Source organism: Falco naumanni, chromosome 3, assembly GCF_017639655.2.
Source record: "Falco naumanni isolate bFalNau1 chromosome 3, bFalNau1.pat, whole genome shotgun sequence".
In the NCBI taxonomy this organism is placed as follows: domain Eukaryota; kingdom Metazoa; phylum Chordata; class Aves; order Falconiformes; family Falconidae; genus Falco; species Falco naumanni.
In genome coordinates, this window is record NC_054056.1 from 41,445,190 (window position 1) to 41,461,713 (window position 16,524).

General features: G+C 42.3%; 1 protein-coding gene across 4 annotated transcripts in view; it reads right to left on the reverse strand.

Moving 5' to 3' along the window:
* Nucleotides 1-16,524, reverse strand: part of GRB10 (growth factor receptor bound protein 10) — a 149,086-nt gene that overhangs the window by 119,030 nt on the left and 13,532 nt on the right. The window contains exon 1 of one of the 4 annotated variants that reach the window (XM_040586470.1): nt 812-914. The exons of the other annotated variants lie outside the window; for them this stretch is intronic. The gene's annotated coding sequence lies outside the window, so the exon portion shown is untranslated. Of the gene's footprint in view, nt 1-811; nt 915-16,524 lie in introns of those variants that run through there. 4 annotated transcript variants of the gene reach the window in all.

A 16,524-nucleotide genomic window follows, 5' to 3' on the forward strand; every position in this document is an offset into this window, starting at 1 on the left:
TACACAGTCACAATAAACAAGCAAACCCATTTTACCTCTCATGCACAGCAAGGTAGGAGTTACCACAGTATAGCTGGTAAGCAGAAACTCATTACAGCCGTAAGTAACTCAACCATGTAAGTGAGCCCCAGACTACATCAACACCAAGCAAGCCAGTGACAGCAAACAGTGCTTCTAACTGCAAAGAGGGCAAGGAGGGAACTCCAACAAATACTGTGTTGCTCTCGAGACAAACAGAAAATCTTGTCTATTCAAAAGGGATATGCAAAGGGATGTGCAAGAAGTGCAGAAGATAATCCAAAGAAACCTAAAGCAATACTCGCACCCTTAACTGACTGGGACAAAAATTGTGCCAGTCCAGCCCAGAGTACACAGTTTGGAGGCTATAATCATTCATTCCTGTGCAACGATGTACCAGCAACACCAAAGTACAGTCAATTGCAAAAAAAAAAAAAAAAAAACAACACCAAACAATTGCAGTTTTAAGATACTTATGTTGTAGATACCTCGTGCATTTTAAACACTGCCTTACTAAGAAATCAGAACAATCTCTTCTTAGAGCAAAGAGACCACTCTAATCGCAGATGCATTTGCTGGTATTATGCAACATGCAAGCTCCAATTCCACGGGTGGCTTACAGTTAGCAGCAGGCAATCACTGCTGCAGCAGAACCTAACTGCCTTTCAGGACACAACTAGAATGTTACTGGTGCTCTATACTTGAATACAGGCTAGGAATTTAAAAAAAAAAAATATTAAAAAATCCTACAAAAAGAAGTAGGAAACACTAAACTCTTAAAAGTCTTTCTTACCCCTTTTTGCTTTTCAGCCCCTGAAAAACAGTTTCAAAGCTGACATCTCAAAAGCAAGTACGCTGACCTACTTGCAAATATACCACCCTGGGACAAACAGGGCATAGCTTTTCCAACTAAGCATAAACAAAACAGAAAATAAACTTACAGGATAGGTTAATATTTTGTAGAAGGGTTAATGTGTTAATGTTCAATGGAAAGCTGAAGTCTGGCCAACTGATCACATGTCCCATGTGCATTAGTGTACATTTATTTATTGCTATTAACTTGCACCTGCAGAGAGAGGAAAAAAACAGCATATTCCTTCCTTTGATCCTGAAGGTCACGAGGTGACTGAAATCCCAGCTTAATGAAGACTCTGGTGACGTTGCAAGTGTCACAGCTTCCATCAACCCTTTCAAAACACAGCGTTGGAAAGCACAGGAAAGAAAACTGAAGTAATACCACCCAGGCTTCATAGACTATGTCAACTTAATTAGAATGGTATTTTGGCAGCACCCAAAGATTACATATCGAAGGCTGGGTAGCAGGCCAAATACTTCACTAGAATATTTTGCCAAGCCACCTACATTAAGAGCTACTTCCCTGTTCTTTCAGGGTGCCATAAAGGAAATCTGTTGTTTCAGGCCTTATAAGACTATTTAACAGAGGCATGAAACAGTGAACGTCACCAGTACTGAAGGTTAACTAGATATGTGTTAAATGAGAAACATTCCTAGTTAACCTTCAGACTAGGGAGCTGCTGAAAGGGAACATTTGTTCTCAAAGGGTGTAGGCTCCAGATGTATCCAAAGTGGCTTCCCTACGTACGATGTATTTTAACCCACAAAACACCTGTACTCCAAAAGCCTGGAACCCACACACAGGTCTTATCTGCATTCTCCCACCCCCGAGGCTGTCCAACTGGTACTGGCAACAGTAGAAAGGAGGGAGAAGACAGCACTTAAGCGTCCCCACGCACAACACAGTTTTACAGCCCTGCGGTACATCACCCACAGAAACAAATCAACATCCAGGCTATGCACAGAGCTGACCACAACTCTGTTACAGGATACAAAGAAAGAAAATCACACACCCTATGTGTGCAGGGTATAGGTGAAACGTATACCTCTGTACTGTCATGTCAGTCACTGAGGAAAAACAGGTATTCCTCACAGCAGTTCACCTCATTCCACGGCAGCTATCTAGAAGAGGTCAGAGAAAGCTGGGGTTTGGACTAGGTGGTCTCAAGAGGTGCCTCCCACTACACAATTCAGTGACGCGCACCACTGGAGCACCAGGTTCTCTTCATTGAATAAACACAGTGTTTAGAAAACTGGCTCTGATGCAGACATCCATGATATAGAAGTACAAAACCAGCCAGACCAATCCCTCCACACTGTATGGCACTGTAACTTCAAACCCTCAGCACCTCTGGACAAGACTGACGATCATGCCAGACCAGTCCCCCAGTACTACCAAGACTTTTAGCATCTGTACTGCAGAAGTCAATCATGACAAAGCTTCAGCTTCTCCCAGCAACTTTTCAGTCCTAATTTCACTGTGTGTGTGTACATATACATATATTATACACATGCACTTACATATGCACATGTGAACTCAATAAGCAGATAAAGAGCTTCTTTAGCAGCAGTACAGAATGCAAAAGAGAACTCCTTCAGCTGATATGGCAGAAGTCAGCGTTGTGAAGGCCCAACCTCAAAAAAAAAAAAAAAAAACCTAGCTCTTCTCTTCCCTGAATTTCTTTTGCTGTTTGAGGCAGAGATTTTGCTCATTCCTTGCTCTTCTAAAAAGTTCTCCCCCTTCCAAAACACACTGCAATGTAATAAAACAGAAGATTTATCAAAAAAAGCAGCAGATAAGCTGTCTTGCAAAAGCCTCTCTGAATATCAGGAATTTGAAATTTCCAATTGCTACTGTTAACTGATGAAATAACAATTCCTAAGTTTTTGTTCCTTTGTATTTTGATCTATTAAAGCATTCACTCATCATTAATGCAATCAATTTGACAGACACATCAGAAAAGTCTCAATTTTCAGCCTCGCTAATTAGCAGTACTGTTTTATTAAAACCCAGTTCTGCATGAAGAGATGGCTTCACGCAACTACCTGCTTTAAAGAGAAACCTCAGGCTTTCATGCTACTTTCTGTCATTGGAAAAGGACAAGTATCTCCTTCACCTAAGGCTCTGATGCTTACAGATCTCAGCATTCCCTAGCTTGTAATATTTCCCCCACCCTCCATCAAAAAGGCAGCAGTACCACAGAATTTGCCAATGTCTGATACTCCTCTTCATGGCATTATTTGTCTTAGTTTCCAAGCCACAGTGTAATTTACCTATCACATTTGTTTTCTGCAACATCTTTGCCTAAGCATCTTTTCTACTCCAATAACTCATGTAAGTCAATAGCCTAAAATAAGCAGCAGATTTTCATGAGGACGGTCTTATTTAAACAAGCAAGAACTCTTCATTATACAAAACCAAAAAGCTTCCTTCCAAAATAAGACAGAAGCTTAAGTTCTGTGAAGCTGGATGCCTCTCAAGAGCCAGGTTTGAGAAGGTTACTCCACAGGGAAAAAGTGCTCTTCTCTCCGTGGCAGGGGAAGGCAGCAGTGGTTCCCAGAGAAGCTCCCAGTTGTAAACCTTGCCAGTGTTGCCTCCTGAACTACTGACACCTGTCATACTCTGCTCCTGATGAAGTACAACAACACGCTGCCCAACACAGCGCTCCGGTCAGTCTTGGTGGGACTACACAGAACAATGAAGCATAACACCACAGATATAATTTGTCCTGTGACAGCAAGCAGCAGCACTGGCCAGAAAAGATTTGGCAGCTAGAGCAAAGAAAACCGCTACCAATAGATGGGGAAGAAGAAATACTGAGCAAACCAAGGAACAACAAACCTGAACTTCTCTTATGGTCTGAGGGATAGAAAAGCATGGTTGTTTTCTACCAGACTTTGATGACAGAACCCTAACAGTCTTTTGATACAGACCTCTGTGCAGCAAGTTAAGCGTTTTAAGGTGTAATGCCTCAAGAGATATGTTTTTAAACACAAAAGCAAGCTCTGGAAAGAGCAGAATCACTTCACTTTTGCACCAAGCCAGAACACAAACCACTCCCTCTATAGAGGCCACATGTACCAAGAAAGACTAGGCTCCAGCTCCAAGCGCTTGGGCGGCACTGAAGCTTTCATTCTCTGGAAGGAAGGTACAACACATCTGCAGAGCAAGTGATCAGCAAAGTTAAGAAATCGCCCTGTACAGTCAGACAAAATTAAGTAAATATGTGATTCCCACTTACTGGAAATCTTCTCCTTGGTATCCAGTAAGAGGATGCATGGGAATGGTTCAAAGCTGTGCCAGGGGAGGTTCAGACTAGACACTCAGAAACATTTCCTTTACTAAGAGGGTGGTCAAACACTGGAACAGGTTTCCTAAACAGGTGTTCGATGCCCCAGGTCTGTGTTTAAGTGTTTTAAAACAAGGCATTTGGACATGCCCTTAATACACTTTAACCTTTGGTCAGCCCTGAAGCGGTCAGGCACTTGGACTAGACAATCAGGTCCCTTCCAGCCAAAATATTCTATTCCATAGGAGAACATTCCTTTATAACAAAATGGCTTTATCTGAATGAATATTCCTAAAGTAAAGTTCAGGACATTCTTTTTAATTTGTAGATTTTTCCTGATATATTAGCAAAAGTAAGCACTGTAAGTCAGTTATTTCCAGTGCTGCCTCAATGCCTACTTCTAGAAACTTCTATCTCAGGACATACACTGGTGCTCTCTTACCATCAAATTTAAGAAGCTTATGGGAAAAAAAAAAATCAGTCAGATGAGATACAGTAAATTACCCCTCAACAACCCTGTTCTGTCTCAAAGCAAGACTAAAACCAGTTAAGAGTCAACAGCAGTTTAGGAAAACTGGTTTTATTTGACACTGAAACAGACTCAAAAGTTCAGGGGTCAACTCCCATGCCCGAAGTGAGGGGCTGACTACATCCCACAGCTGCCTCAGGAGCCACCTGACCACCACTGCCATGGCAAAGTCTACAGTGCCCCAAGTTTTATACAGGATTCCCACTTCTCATCCTGCAGCCTCAGCTTCAGCACACAGCTCTTGGCCAAACCACTACTTGCACTGACCGCTGGTCACTCACAGCGGTCGGCGAGGGACCGGTTAACAGTACAGATTTCACAAGCCTGCAATTACAAAACAGATTATGAGCAAGTACTCTGTTGGCAATTAGAGCTCCAGCTTTATTTTATTTATTCTAGTATAAGAGCAGATGCTGCAGTTATTCAAAGGTTTTCACAACCTTAATTGTTGACCTTCATTGTTGCTAATCTTTCCCATGAAGTGGAGACAGACAGACGCCACCCGTATTTGGTGAAGAAGATAGTGTCCTGTAGGGTATAAGTAATAAAAGACAGCATTGTCTGCCTTCTCCCTCCTCTGTGAAATACAAGGGTATTGGGATTAGCTGGCAGCATGGAAGAAGAAGAATGAACAAATGACTCAGCTGTTTTGGTTTTTTTGTTTTGGTTTTTTTTTGGAGGATGCATCAACTACAGGGTTGCACCATGACACCGACATTTCTCTCCCCTCTCCAGGAGCGGGTGAAGCTTCCAAGTGCCAGCTAAGGAAGCGCTGTATTTAGACTTCACGACGCCTGAAACAGCTGATACACAAAGCACCCTGTCCACCTCACTGAGCATCGCTTCGGCTGTAGTATTAAGAAGCGCAGTGTTGAGTTTCACAGGGCAATACTAGGTTTCATAAACAAGTTCTCAGGCTGGACGAGAAAGCAGCATTTCATTATGTGCTAGAAACATCGCAAAAGATACATGAGAGCTTCCCAGGTCTTTTCCTCTGCTAGTGGGAGGTTTGCTCAAGACTTCTTGCTCAGGCATGGAAATTCTGCATTCATCTTTTTGCTGCAGACTCTGAGACTAAGTTTTCTAACCAAGAAGTACATTCCTCCGACTTTGTTCTGCCAAGCATACTTGAAGATGTTAACTTGGTGTCCCAGTAACTTGAGAACCGGCAACGCAGAGGAGGGACACTGAAGTTCAGAAATGAAACACAGGATATACTGATGCTGCAACAGGCACTCCCTATAACCTAAGGCAAAAGCCTCAGAAGTCATGACAGTGAAAATCAATTTCATGTTTATGGTTACCCTCAGATGCCCAGAGCAAACTTGGACATAAGGCTGAACCCAAGACCTCACTAGAGTAGCATCTGCTACCAGTTCTACTGCAAAATACATGAAAAAGTTTTTCATCTGTCTCAACTCAGCTGCAAACATCTTTAAGGTTTCTTGACAGGAAGAAAAGATAAGGACTGGTTTTGGTTTAGTTCCTTAAGAGATGTCATGTTTGTTCATTAAAAAAAATAAATAAACCAGTAAGCCAACTTACAAAGGTTCACCAGGCACCATACAAACTAAACAACTGCTGATATAGGGTATTTTTAAGAGGAGCATTAGAAGACTGCAGTAAGTTGCTAGAATAGAACTAATTCAGCCAAGATTTCTGAAGAAAAACATTAAACTGCCAAGCTATTAATTGCTGTATATACCCTGTCACACCTAAATTGATTTGGATGTAGCATGAAAGATGCTAAGTCAGATCAGTTTTCAGAAGTGTGTTCAAGGTAGATGCAGAGAACTGAAAAATCAGGAAGTGACTTCTTTACTGAAAAACTAGTTAACAAGATAACAGACACAAATAATAAATAAGATGGCATGAGGAAGAGCTAGTACAGCTTTTGCAGAAGTTATGACTCAAACCTACCCAAGGTTTATGATACTGTACAACCAAAGACACATTTGGACTCATCCCTAACCAGACGCTCTTAAAAGGACCAGACCTGCTGTAATTTGCAGGAGTGGCTCCCCTCTTAACACCCAGCTGAAGGTTTAGAGGTAGGAAAACAGAGCATTTTTTCCATACAAGGAGTCTCAAGAATGACTACAGTGGTCCTTCTTTTCAACATATCCATAAGCTCTCTGAAACGTGACAAACAGGGAGGTGACAGGAAGTTTGCTGGCAGTGTGACATGTTCAGTCAGAGCTGGAGCTTGACGCAAAGCACCGTGGAATGATCTCATGATCACGAGCAAATGGGCCACCAAAAGGGCAACGCTGATTTAATTTCCACAAACCCAAGCCAACGTGCAAGAAGAAAAATAACGCTGCCAGTGTGTACTGCTGAAGCAAGCGTCAGGAGTCTGAAGTCTTGTTTGGATGTATCGCCTTAGGGAGAATGAGAGGATGGCAAATAATAAAAACGGCAAACAATACTGTATTTCCTTGTGAGGTATCAAGAATTAAGGAATTGCCACAAGCAAAGCAGAATCATGACAAGTCCTTAAAGCCAGGGCACACCCACTTTTTGAAAACTGTGGGCTGTTACAACACTAAAAGGGTAACACAGCATTAGAAAGAGTACAGAGAAAAGGAATTCCTAAAGCAGAAACCAACAGGCCTAGATCATTCGGCATGGAGAAGAGAAAACTGAGGGGGAAGATGACAGACATCTGGACAGTTATGGAGGACGCGCATCAAGCGCCCAGAGAATGACCATTCCCTCTCAAAAAAAAGGTGTAGGTAAAAGGTCTGAAGTGGATAGGAAACATGAAAATCATTTCCATGGGGTGACTGGACCTATCCATGTGTTAAAATAATAATTTAGGCTAAGCACTAGAGAAAGCTCATCAAGGGACGGCTCAATGGAGACAGACACTCCAAAGAACTGCAGCACAGCTCACCATGAAGCAGAAGGGCCTAAAAGCAGCAGAAAATCTCTTTTCAGGCTTTCTACCTAAGCAACTGCTACCGATGGCCCAGAGACACATAACACTGTTCTTGGTTAACCTGTGGTCTGATCCACTACTGCTACGCTTACAAGAGGAACAGCCAAAGCTATGCTCACTCTTAGGCAGATTATTGCCCTTTTTTCCCCAAAGTACCAAGTCCATTTCCAAACAGAGAAGTGGAGACAGCCGGAAAGGATTTTGAGGTCACCCAGCAGGCCCCCAGCACCGGCAGAAGGCAGGGTTTCTGAGCCACAAGCTCTGCATTCAAGACATCTCTATTCCCAGCTGCTGGCCCCAGGTCACGTCCCCCACCAGAGACAGCAGGACAGAGGGCTACTTGCCCCTCAGCTAAGCTCATTAACGTAGCCCTTTCACATGAACCAAGTCTGTAATTCAAGTTAACATCATTATTTTTTTTTAATTAATTAATATTCCTGGCTGTGAATTCTGAGTGCTAGACATTAACCTAATGGGGATGGTGAAAGAGCTAGAGGGACAGCCACGTGACAGAGGTCCAGAAGCACAACCTCAGCACCGCCACGCTGCACCCTCCAGAAAACACTGCATCAGTTAAACAGATTTGCACCTTTAACAATTTGGCACAGACCTAAAAGCTACAGTTGCTAGGCATCCTCCATCTAACATTTACTTTTGACAGCAAGTCCTGCAGGCTGCTGCAGTATGCAGAAGGTAGAATATATGTAGCTTGCGAGTTGACAAGCACATGCCTAAATGCTGGCTCTCTATAACATAAAACATGAACCACTTCGCCAGGGTGCCTCTCCCACTATTTCCATGGGAATTTACAACAGCCAGGATGTGACACACTGCAGCACTGAATGCAAAGGGTGCTGTTTTCATAATGGCCATCTAGGAAGCCTCTGCCTTTGATTTCAGGCCAGCACAAGAGCAAATAAACCATTAGGATCTTAAAGAACATGAAGTTTCCTACACAAATCTGATTTAAGTCCTCCCAAAATCACAACAGAGGCCAAATACCATACTAAAAGCTCCTAAGAGACCACAGCTGAACAAGGCCTTGAACACCTCTTATCAGCTTATTTTAAATAAACCTAAAAGCTACTTTCAAAATAGCACGAGTCTCAAAACACCAAGACGACTCTGGCTTTTTCATGTTCTCAAAATAGCATGCTAGAAAGATATCTACGAAAATAGAAGTTTTAGGTGCATTTAGCTTTCATTTCAAGCATCAGCAAAAGTCTATCCAACACAGCATTTGCTTAAGGCTCCATAAAGCATTCCCTCATCCACGACTCCCACTCTGATAAGCGTCAGAGAACAGGGACCAAACATAGCCAATCACTTGAAAGCCCTGCAAGACTAGAGGATTTGGATGCTGGAGCATGCTTGCTCTCCTTCCCTGCCACCCCACACGCCCTGCGCAGAGAGAAATTCAGATTCCTCTAACTCGTTTCACTGGAATCCAGGCGATCTAATAGAAGGTGGCATTAAGCAGCATCACCAAAAATAAAACCATCAGAGAGAAACTACTGAAATGTAAAAGTAATGCTCTGGTTTAGGTGCTTAAATGTGCAAGTTATTTTCACTTTACTTCTTGACATAGGAAGCAGCAGTACATTTCAGAAACCATATTCCCTTCTCTGTCCCCAGTAGGCAAACCAGGGAAAAAGTGACCATCTTCCAAGCAACTCCTCCGCTCCTTGACTGCCCAGATTTACCCTTGCTGCCCTTCCACAGAGCAGGGCGAAGCTTCCTTGCTGTGACAGGGAGGGTATGGTGCAGCTTCTTGCCTCCTGTTCCTTGCCTTCTAGGAATTTCCCAAGCCACCACTGGAGGATAAGGAGCTGTAATGCTATTAAACACTGCAATAACAAAATCTGAACTAAAGCATGCAAAGTCTGCCTGAAGATGAGGATTTAAAATTTTTTTTTAACCTCTGGAAGAGCACCCAAGGAACAAACACAGTGAGGAAGCAGCATCAAAACTGGCAACTCCGCAAGCAAAACAGACAAGTTTACTTGCACATTGCAGCCTGCCTGCTACTTCAGATTACTGATTGCAGAGCAACAAGTTATTCTGTCCCTAATTGGGTCCCAGTCTAAAATAGTCTTGTTATTTTTAGTATAGTACTTAAGTATCTGAACTGTGCCCTGTACTGCCAAAGCTGGCAGGCATCCCTGGCCATACCAGGAATTCCGATATTAAACAAGAACACACGCGCCACATATCCAGGCCAACTTTTGCTCTTCTGTGTTGTGTTTACTGGGTGACTTTAAAGACTTTAAACACTAACAGCCAGCCAAAAATGGCACAGACTTATACACTAATTCTGCATTTGAAGCCTCCCTACAGCTACTGTGCAACAGAAGAATCAACCCAGCAAGGAAAGAGCAAGGGTTGTGATACCACTGATTATAAAGAGACAGTCAGTTTGCTCTCAGCAGGGTAGAGCATGGATAGAAGAGAAGAATGGGGTTATTTCACCTCTGTCTTGCTTATTATGAGTCCGTACAAGTTCTGGGGCACTGGAAGAGAAGAGAAATCTGAAATGCATCCTGTAACTCATCCTTCTTCTCTGTCCCCTTCCACACTGCAAGTACGCTACGGATAAATTTAAACTAGTCAGGAAACAAAAGGCCTGTGTTAAATATGTTTACACACACACACACAGAAGGAGGATTATGTAAGCTCTGTCTCACAAACAATATGCTGCTTCTGCAGAAGAAATAAGATGATCAAAGCAAGACTTGTGCATCTTTCCAAGTCAGTCTTCCCACCTTCCATCAAAGGGGTGACAACCGTCCTGCAGCACGCTAATTCTGGAGCACAGCAAGCAGAACAAAATCTGAAATAGCCACACAGACTGCTCAAGAAAGCCTACCTGCCTCCATGAGCTTACTGGTGCTTACCTTGCGCTTCCATGGTGAGCTTATTTTTGTTAGACCAGGAAGAACAAGTTCCGATGAGGAATTAACCCTGCCCTTTTATCAAGTACTTTGCAGAAAGGAAGTAAACCCTATGAAAGAGCTTTAGAGACAAGATCCTAACCTGAAAGATGGCTGCCAGCCAACAAAAATTTGTGAGTCTTTATTACCACTACACCATCTGTTCTTGAAACTGTACGTTCCTTTTCAGAAGGGTTCTTACTTTGTGAACAGTATTAGTATTGTTCACTGTCTCTGCTCTGTAAACATCCCCTTACCCAACATGCTTCTAGATCTAGTGGTGACACAGAACCAAGCCTCCAGTTTGTCATATGATTATCTAGCCATTCTGTATTCATCAGTACATTTCTGTACTTTCTGTTTTAAACTTCTGTAGCAGCAGAAGCACAACACACAAAACCTGACATGGCTTCTGAATTATGGCTGAGCTGATCAGGGGCACTAACTAAATGATGTTCTCAAACCCAAATCTGACAAAACCAGCCAAGATGACGATTCAACCTTTTGGCATTTGCCCATTAACTGTTTCAATGGGATGATTCCAGACAAAAGAACTTGCCTTTGTATCTGAAGAGAGCTTCCTGCCACCGTTTGTTCTCTCTCATCTCCAGTTTTTAATTGGCTTCCAGTTAATACTCAGACTCGAGATGTTTAAGTTTTGCTGTTGCCCATACATGACCAAAAGCAAGCAAGTTAGTTGTTCTCCCTCACTAGCTAAAGAGGTCAAGCTAAGTCCATTCACCTGTACTCCACTAAAAAGAGCAATAGCCTGAAGACAATTATTGCAATACCAGAATAAGTGAAGGTGAAGCAAGAGACAAAGTATCAAAAACTCATTCTACAATTCCACAGCAATACAATAATGCTTCAGGGAAAAGGTCAGTCCACTCATCACTTCCTCAAGAAAGTTACGGGTAATAAGGACAAAACAAACAAACAAAAAACTAATAATAATAATAATAATAATTAAAAAAAAAAAAAACACACAAAAAACCCAAAAAACAGCCAACAATAAAACTACTATTAGTGATAGCAAGGCAGCAGAAAGAAAAAAAACATGAGACTGAATGAATAAAGATTGCATGAATCCATTTTCAGATTAGCTGGGTTTTGTGAAATTCAGTCATGAACATGTTGAATAGTTTTGAGTTTTTCTTAAAGCTTCAAACCACTAGCAGTTATTTTTAAGAGTTCACAGTGGATTCGTAAGTTAAGAGAGACTGGAAAATGGTAAACAGTGATAGCCTAAAGAAGTGGGAGGGGAAACGAGTGGAAAGAAGAACCTGAAGAATTATAGTTGCTGCTTATTTGCAAATGGATTTCCATTAAACCCATGTGCGAGCACAGAGAAGAAAACAAAAGACTGAACTCAACAAAAACCAACAGTTCATGGATAAGCCAGGTCAATGCAACTCAGCTTCCTACTATGGCAGAATAAAATATTTTCAGGAACATAGAAACAGCAGACACTGAATTTAACATTAGCAAAACCATGTTGTAAGAATGCAGTTTGAATCTTTTGGCAAGTAAGAAAACTTTGTTACACAGTTATCAATGCAAATGGTCATCTTATGGTGGATTTGAAAGTGACTGGATAACTGCACTGGCTTGTTTGCTCAGATTTGAAAAAAATGGGAAGGCTCACAAAACAGCTTGCCATACTGAACAACCTGCAGAGGTCTGCCCTGGTCCCACACTATTCTAGTACTAATGATCTAGATAATGAAGGAGAAAATTATGCTCATTAAACTTGGGGATGGTGCTAACTTAAAGCTGCCAGCTTGCTGGAATACTGAATTCAAATGAAGTTTTAGAAACTGGAAAATTCTTTGTCAAGAAAGAGTCAAATACCGTATCAGAATGTACAGAGGAGCATATGTGAGAATCATGAAGCAATAGTTCTGTTCTACTCATGGCTGATAAAGCTTCCAGCATGACACTGTATCCAGTCTTCAGCAAGTTTCAGGAAAGATCAACTGGAAAGAATCCAAGCAAAAGCAACAGAAACATCACAGAATTAGAAAAACATGACATCTGGGAAGAAAAAATGAAAAACAGGATGAACTGGAGCTTAGCCAAAAGTGAAAGTAAGGGTCACGATGATATCTTTCAAATATATGAAAGCCTCCTGCAAAGAAAGAGGGAAGAGTCCATTTTCCATGTCCACAACTTTCAGAAGAAGAAACAGGAAGGTTTAAAAAGCAACACAAGATGATTTAAAAAAACATTACTGGGTGGAGTGGCAAGCAGGGTGTGGTGTGAGGGCACTGGGGAAAGAGGAAAGAAAAACACAAAGTCAAAATTGCTAAAAGGAAAAAAATCAGTGAGTCAACAGACAAGACCGTTCAGGGAGCACGTAGAGTTTCCCCATCACTGTCACCAAACCGCCGTCAAACACACAGCTATACTTCGGCTTCTCATTGATTAGTTGACCTCTCTAAAGTCACCAGATTTAGGACTGTGCTACACGAAAAATAAGTTTACAGGGATGCGCCTCCTCTCTTTCTTATATGGACATTACACAGAGCAAGAACACCAACAAGCTGCATGCCAGCTGTAACCTCCAGAGCCAAAAAGTCTTAAAAATACAGTCAAAAAACACCCCCCTGCAAACCGTACATGTTAAGATTTCTTTTTATAAAGTCTAACCCATGTACTTGCCTCTGTTGATACATAGGATATTACGTCCTAATGCTACAAACAAACCAGAACCTGACAACCGAGAGGCACGTGGTCAACACCCTGTGGAGAGCACTGGGAATTTCGCTCTCCAGTCCCACTCTGGAGGACAAATAGCAGAAACACTACTACTTTCCAGTGTCTTGAATAATTTTTTATGCTTAGCCACTACCTATGAGCTGAAGATCAAAATATTAAGGATTCACTGGCTGTCAGGTTTTTGAAGGGTACAAGGAGCAAAGAAATTTCTTCTTCCAGAAGAGCATGGAAAAAGAGCCATCCATACATGTTTATCTCTGCACAATTAACTGAAGTCAGTACTCCAAGGTGCAGCCATATTGTTCTGCAGCTTGGCATTAACACTCAGTAGCAAGCATCTCTGGCAGTTTGGGGAAAAAATAAAACACCCCAACCTTCATCCCATCAATTATTTTTTTAGCTTATGGATTGTGAGCAATGAGCTGTACCCACCAACATTTTCCAAACTCCGTTTGCATTTGTTCTCACTATATCAAACTTCTGGGAGTATTAACAGGAAACGAACTCCAATTAAACATAACTGCAAGCATTATCTCTTACTCAGCCAACTTTCACTCTGCAGTTCCCCCTCCCCACACACCACAGTTTGGCCTCCACAATTTGCATCAATGGAAGTAGCTGGGGACGGGCATTTCACAAATCTCCCAAATCCACTACTCCCAGCTACAAGCCTTATTTTAGCCTTTAACCACGCAACTGGAAGATATTTAAGCATGCCACAGAGGCTTAAGGGAGGCTTTGGAATTGCATTTGCTTTATATTGTACAGCGTCAAAAAGACAGTCATTTGTCATTTTTTCTTGAGTATCCCAGAGTAAGATGCCGCTACAGGGATAAATATTTGTAAGGCTAGTTCACGCAGTTTTCCTTAAATCTGACTAGATCTAACCCTTCTTTGTTTACAAAGCAGGAATTATATCTAAATATCACAGCAACAGCAAGGAGGATCTAAGAGTTAAGATCAGGTTTCTAAGCACGGGAGGGGCTTGCTGTGGATTTACAGGATTAGCACCAGTGCCCTTCCCTCCCTATCAGGAATGACTGTCTGCTCCCTGCTTTGCATCTTTACAACTGCAGATACTGGGATCTTGGAGCATGAGGCTGACAGCCCGCAAAGGCAAAGCACTCATCACTCCTAAAGAGTGACAGGGGTGGGAAATGAAAGAGAAGGGAAAATAAAGTTATTTTTTAAAAAAATAAAATCAACAGGTATAGATACTTGAAGTCATAGCAGAGCAGGCATTGCCACTTCATGGAGTTCAGACATGCCACCATTTGCATTCAGAGCAGAAGCTTTTTGTTCAGGCGCCTCACTGTGTGGTAAACCCTGGAATCCCCAGCTGCCTGAATGGCCACCAGACCACAGGACGTGGCAAATAAACTTCTACTCAAAAGTGACACTTGCGGTTTAGACCAGGACTGAAGTCAGGCCAAGTTTTTGATGTGAATTAGCTACCTGTATCACAAACGGGATGTTTACTACATATTGTGGTGTAAATACTCACTCTCTGCTGATTTTTTTCTTCTTTCTAACACTTCCTCCACCTTTGAAGAGGCAATTACAATCTCTGAGAATTTAATTTCCACATGGGACACGGAAGTGAATATAGAGCAATACAGCCATCACATGGGCAAAACACAGCCCCCAGAAACAGGAGTTTTTTTCCCATACAGAAGCCCAACAGCAGCTCCAAGAAAGCATTAACATTACTCAGAAAAGATAATCATATCAGTAATAATTTTCAGAGCCATACTGTGAGCTAAGACACCACCCCACCCCCTTCCATGAAATCACCTTCACCGGTTGGGGGGGGCGGGGGGGAGGAGGGCAGCCTGCTCTGCCTTTTCTCTCCATCACACTAGAAATACCTGCATGACTATGGAAATTAATTTGATTCCTTCTCTCACACTGCTGAGAAGTGGGCGCACCAGGAGGAGAAAAAATTTAAAAACCAGAGTCAATTAACAAGTTGAGAGTTGTGTTAAAATTGCCCTTCTTCCTGCCTTCTCTTCTAGGTTCTCACCACATCTCCCCAACTCTCTCCTCTAAGACAGCTTTCCCTCTCCCCTCCCACTGCTGCAAAATGCACACATGAGCAGAGAGGTCACTTACAAAATGTCAATCAAATCCTGAAACAGACTGGAACGGTTCCTAATCTTTCTTTTACAGTAAGTACCACAACAATTAAAAAAAAAAAAACCCGAACATTTTTAGTTGGTGTTCACTTACATCCAAAATTCAGGGTAAATTCACATTCTGAGTTAAATTTTAGGTCTTTAGTCTGTGTTCAGTTCTCCCTCCCTAACAATGGCATGGCTCCGTCCTTTCTTACAGGATGGAAAAGGGCAGGAAGACTTTGCAGTGCTCCCTGGTGGAAGATGACACCATAATTCAAAGCTCTATAGCTTAGGTAAATTTTAGGATATAGCTACTTTGGGCTGCTTTGGTTTACACAAATCCTGTTAGTTCTTCATTGATCAGATCTACCTTTAGGGACATTACAGCCACGCTGCAAAATCATTCTTCATTGGAGTGCTTCATGGTTTGTTTTGGGGGGAGGGGGTAATAAAAAAAAAGCATTTGCAATCCAGGCTGCACTAAGGCAACATGGTTATAAACAAACTCTTCTAATGAATCTTAATGACTTTCTGCCACTTTTATTAAAGCTACCTGGAGTATCTGGTTAATTTTAAACTGCTAATGGATTTCAGAGGCAGCAGCTCGGGTGAAAGTCACTTCTAATACAATCCTTTCAAGTCCACTGGTTTTCTAGGGACCTCCTTCGACTTGGCTAGGGGGTGTCAGGTAGCATGAGGTACCCCGTTACAGCAGTACTTTTAAAAGGATCACAGAAGACCATAGGAAGACATAACCTGAAGCTCTCTCCCCCAAGGCCCTCAGCTCCACACAGGGCCACAGTCCTGCAAAGCTTCCATGCTACCACCGAGCCCAACGGCCCCACAGCCCAGCCTGAAACTACAGCTCCCATTGCATGCTCTGACACGAACCAGCCCGGCAATACATCACATTGCTGAAAGGCTTCATCATAAAGTCCTAGGGTACCAAGGAAGCATTGAATGCATGTGGCACGCAGCACGCATTGAACTGCAGAGAAGACACATCCATCAGACACCACAGAGGGGCTGCATAATATAGTAAATATAACCAGAGTACACTAAACTAACAAATTTCAATTGAGACCACGCTGGTGATGCCCTAATCCTGACCTGCAGATGGATGTCT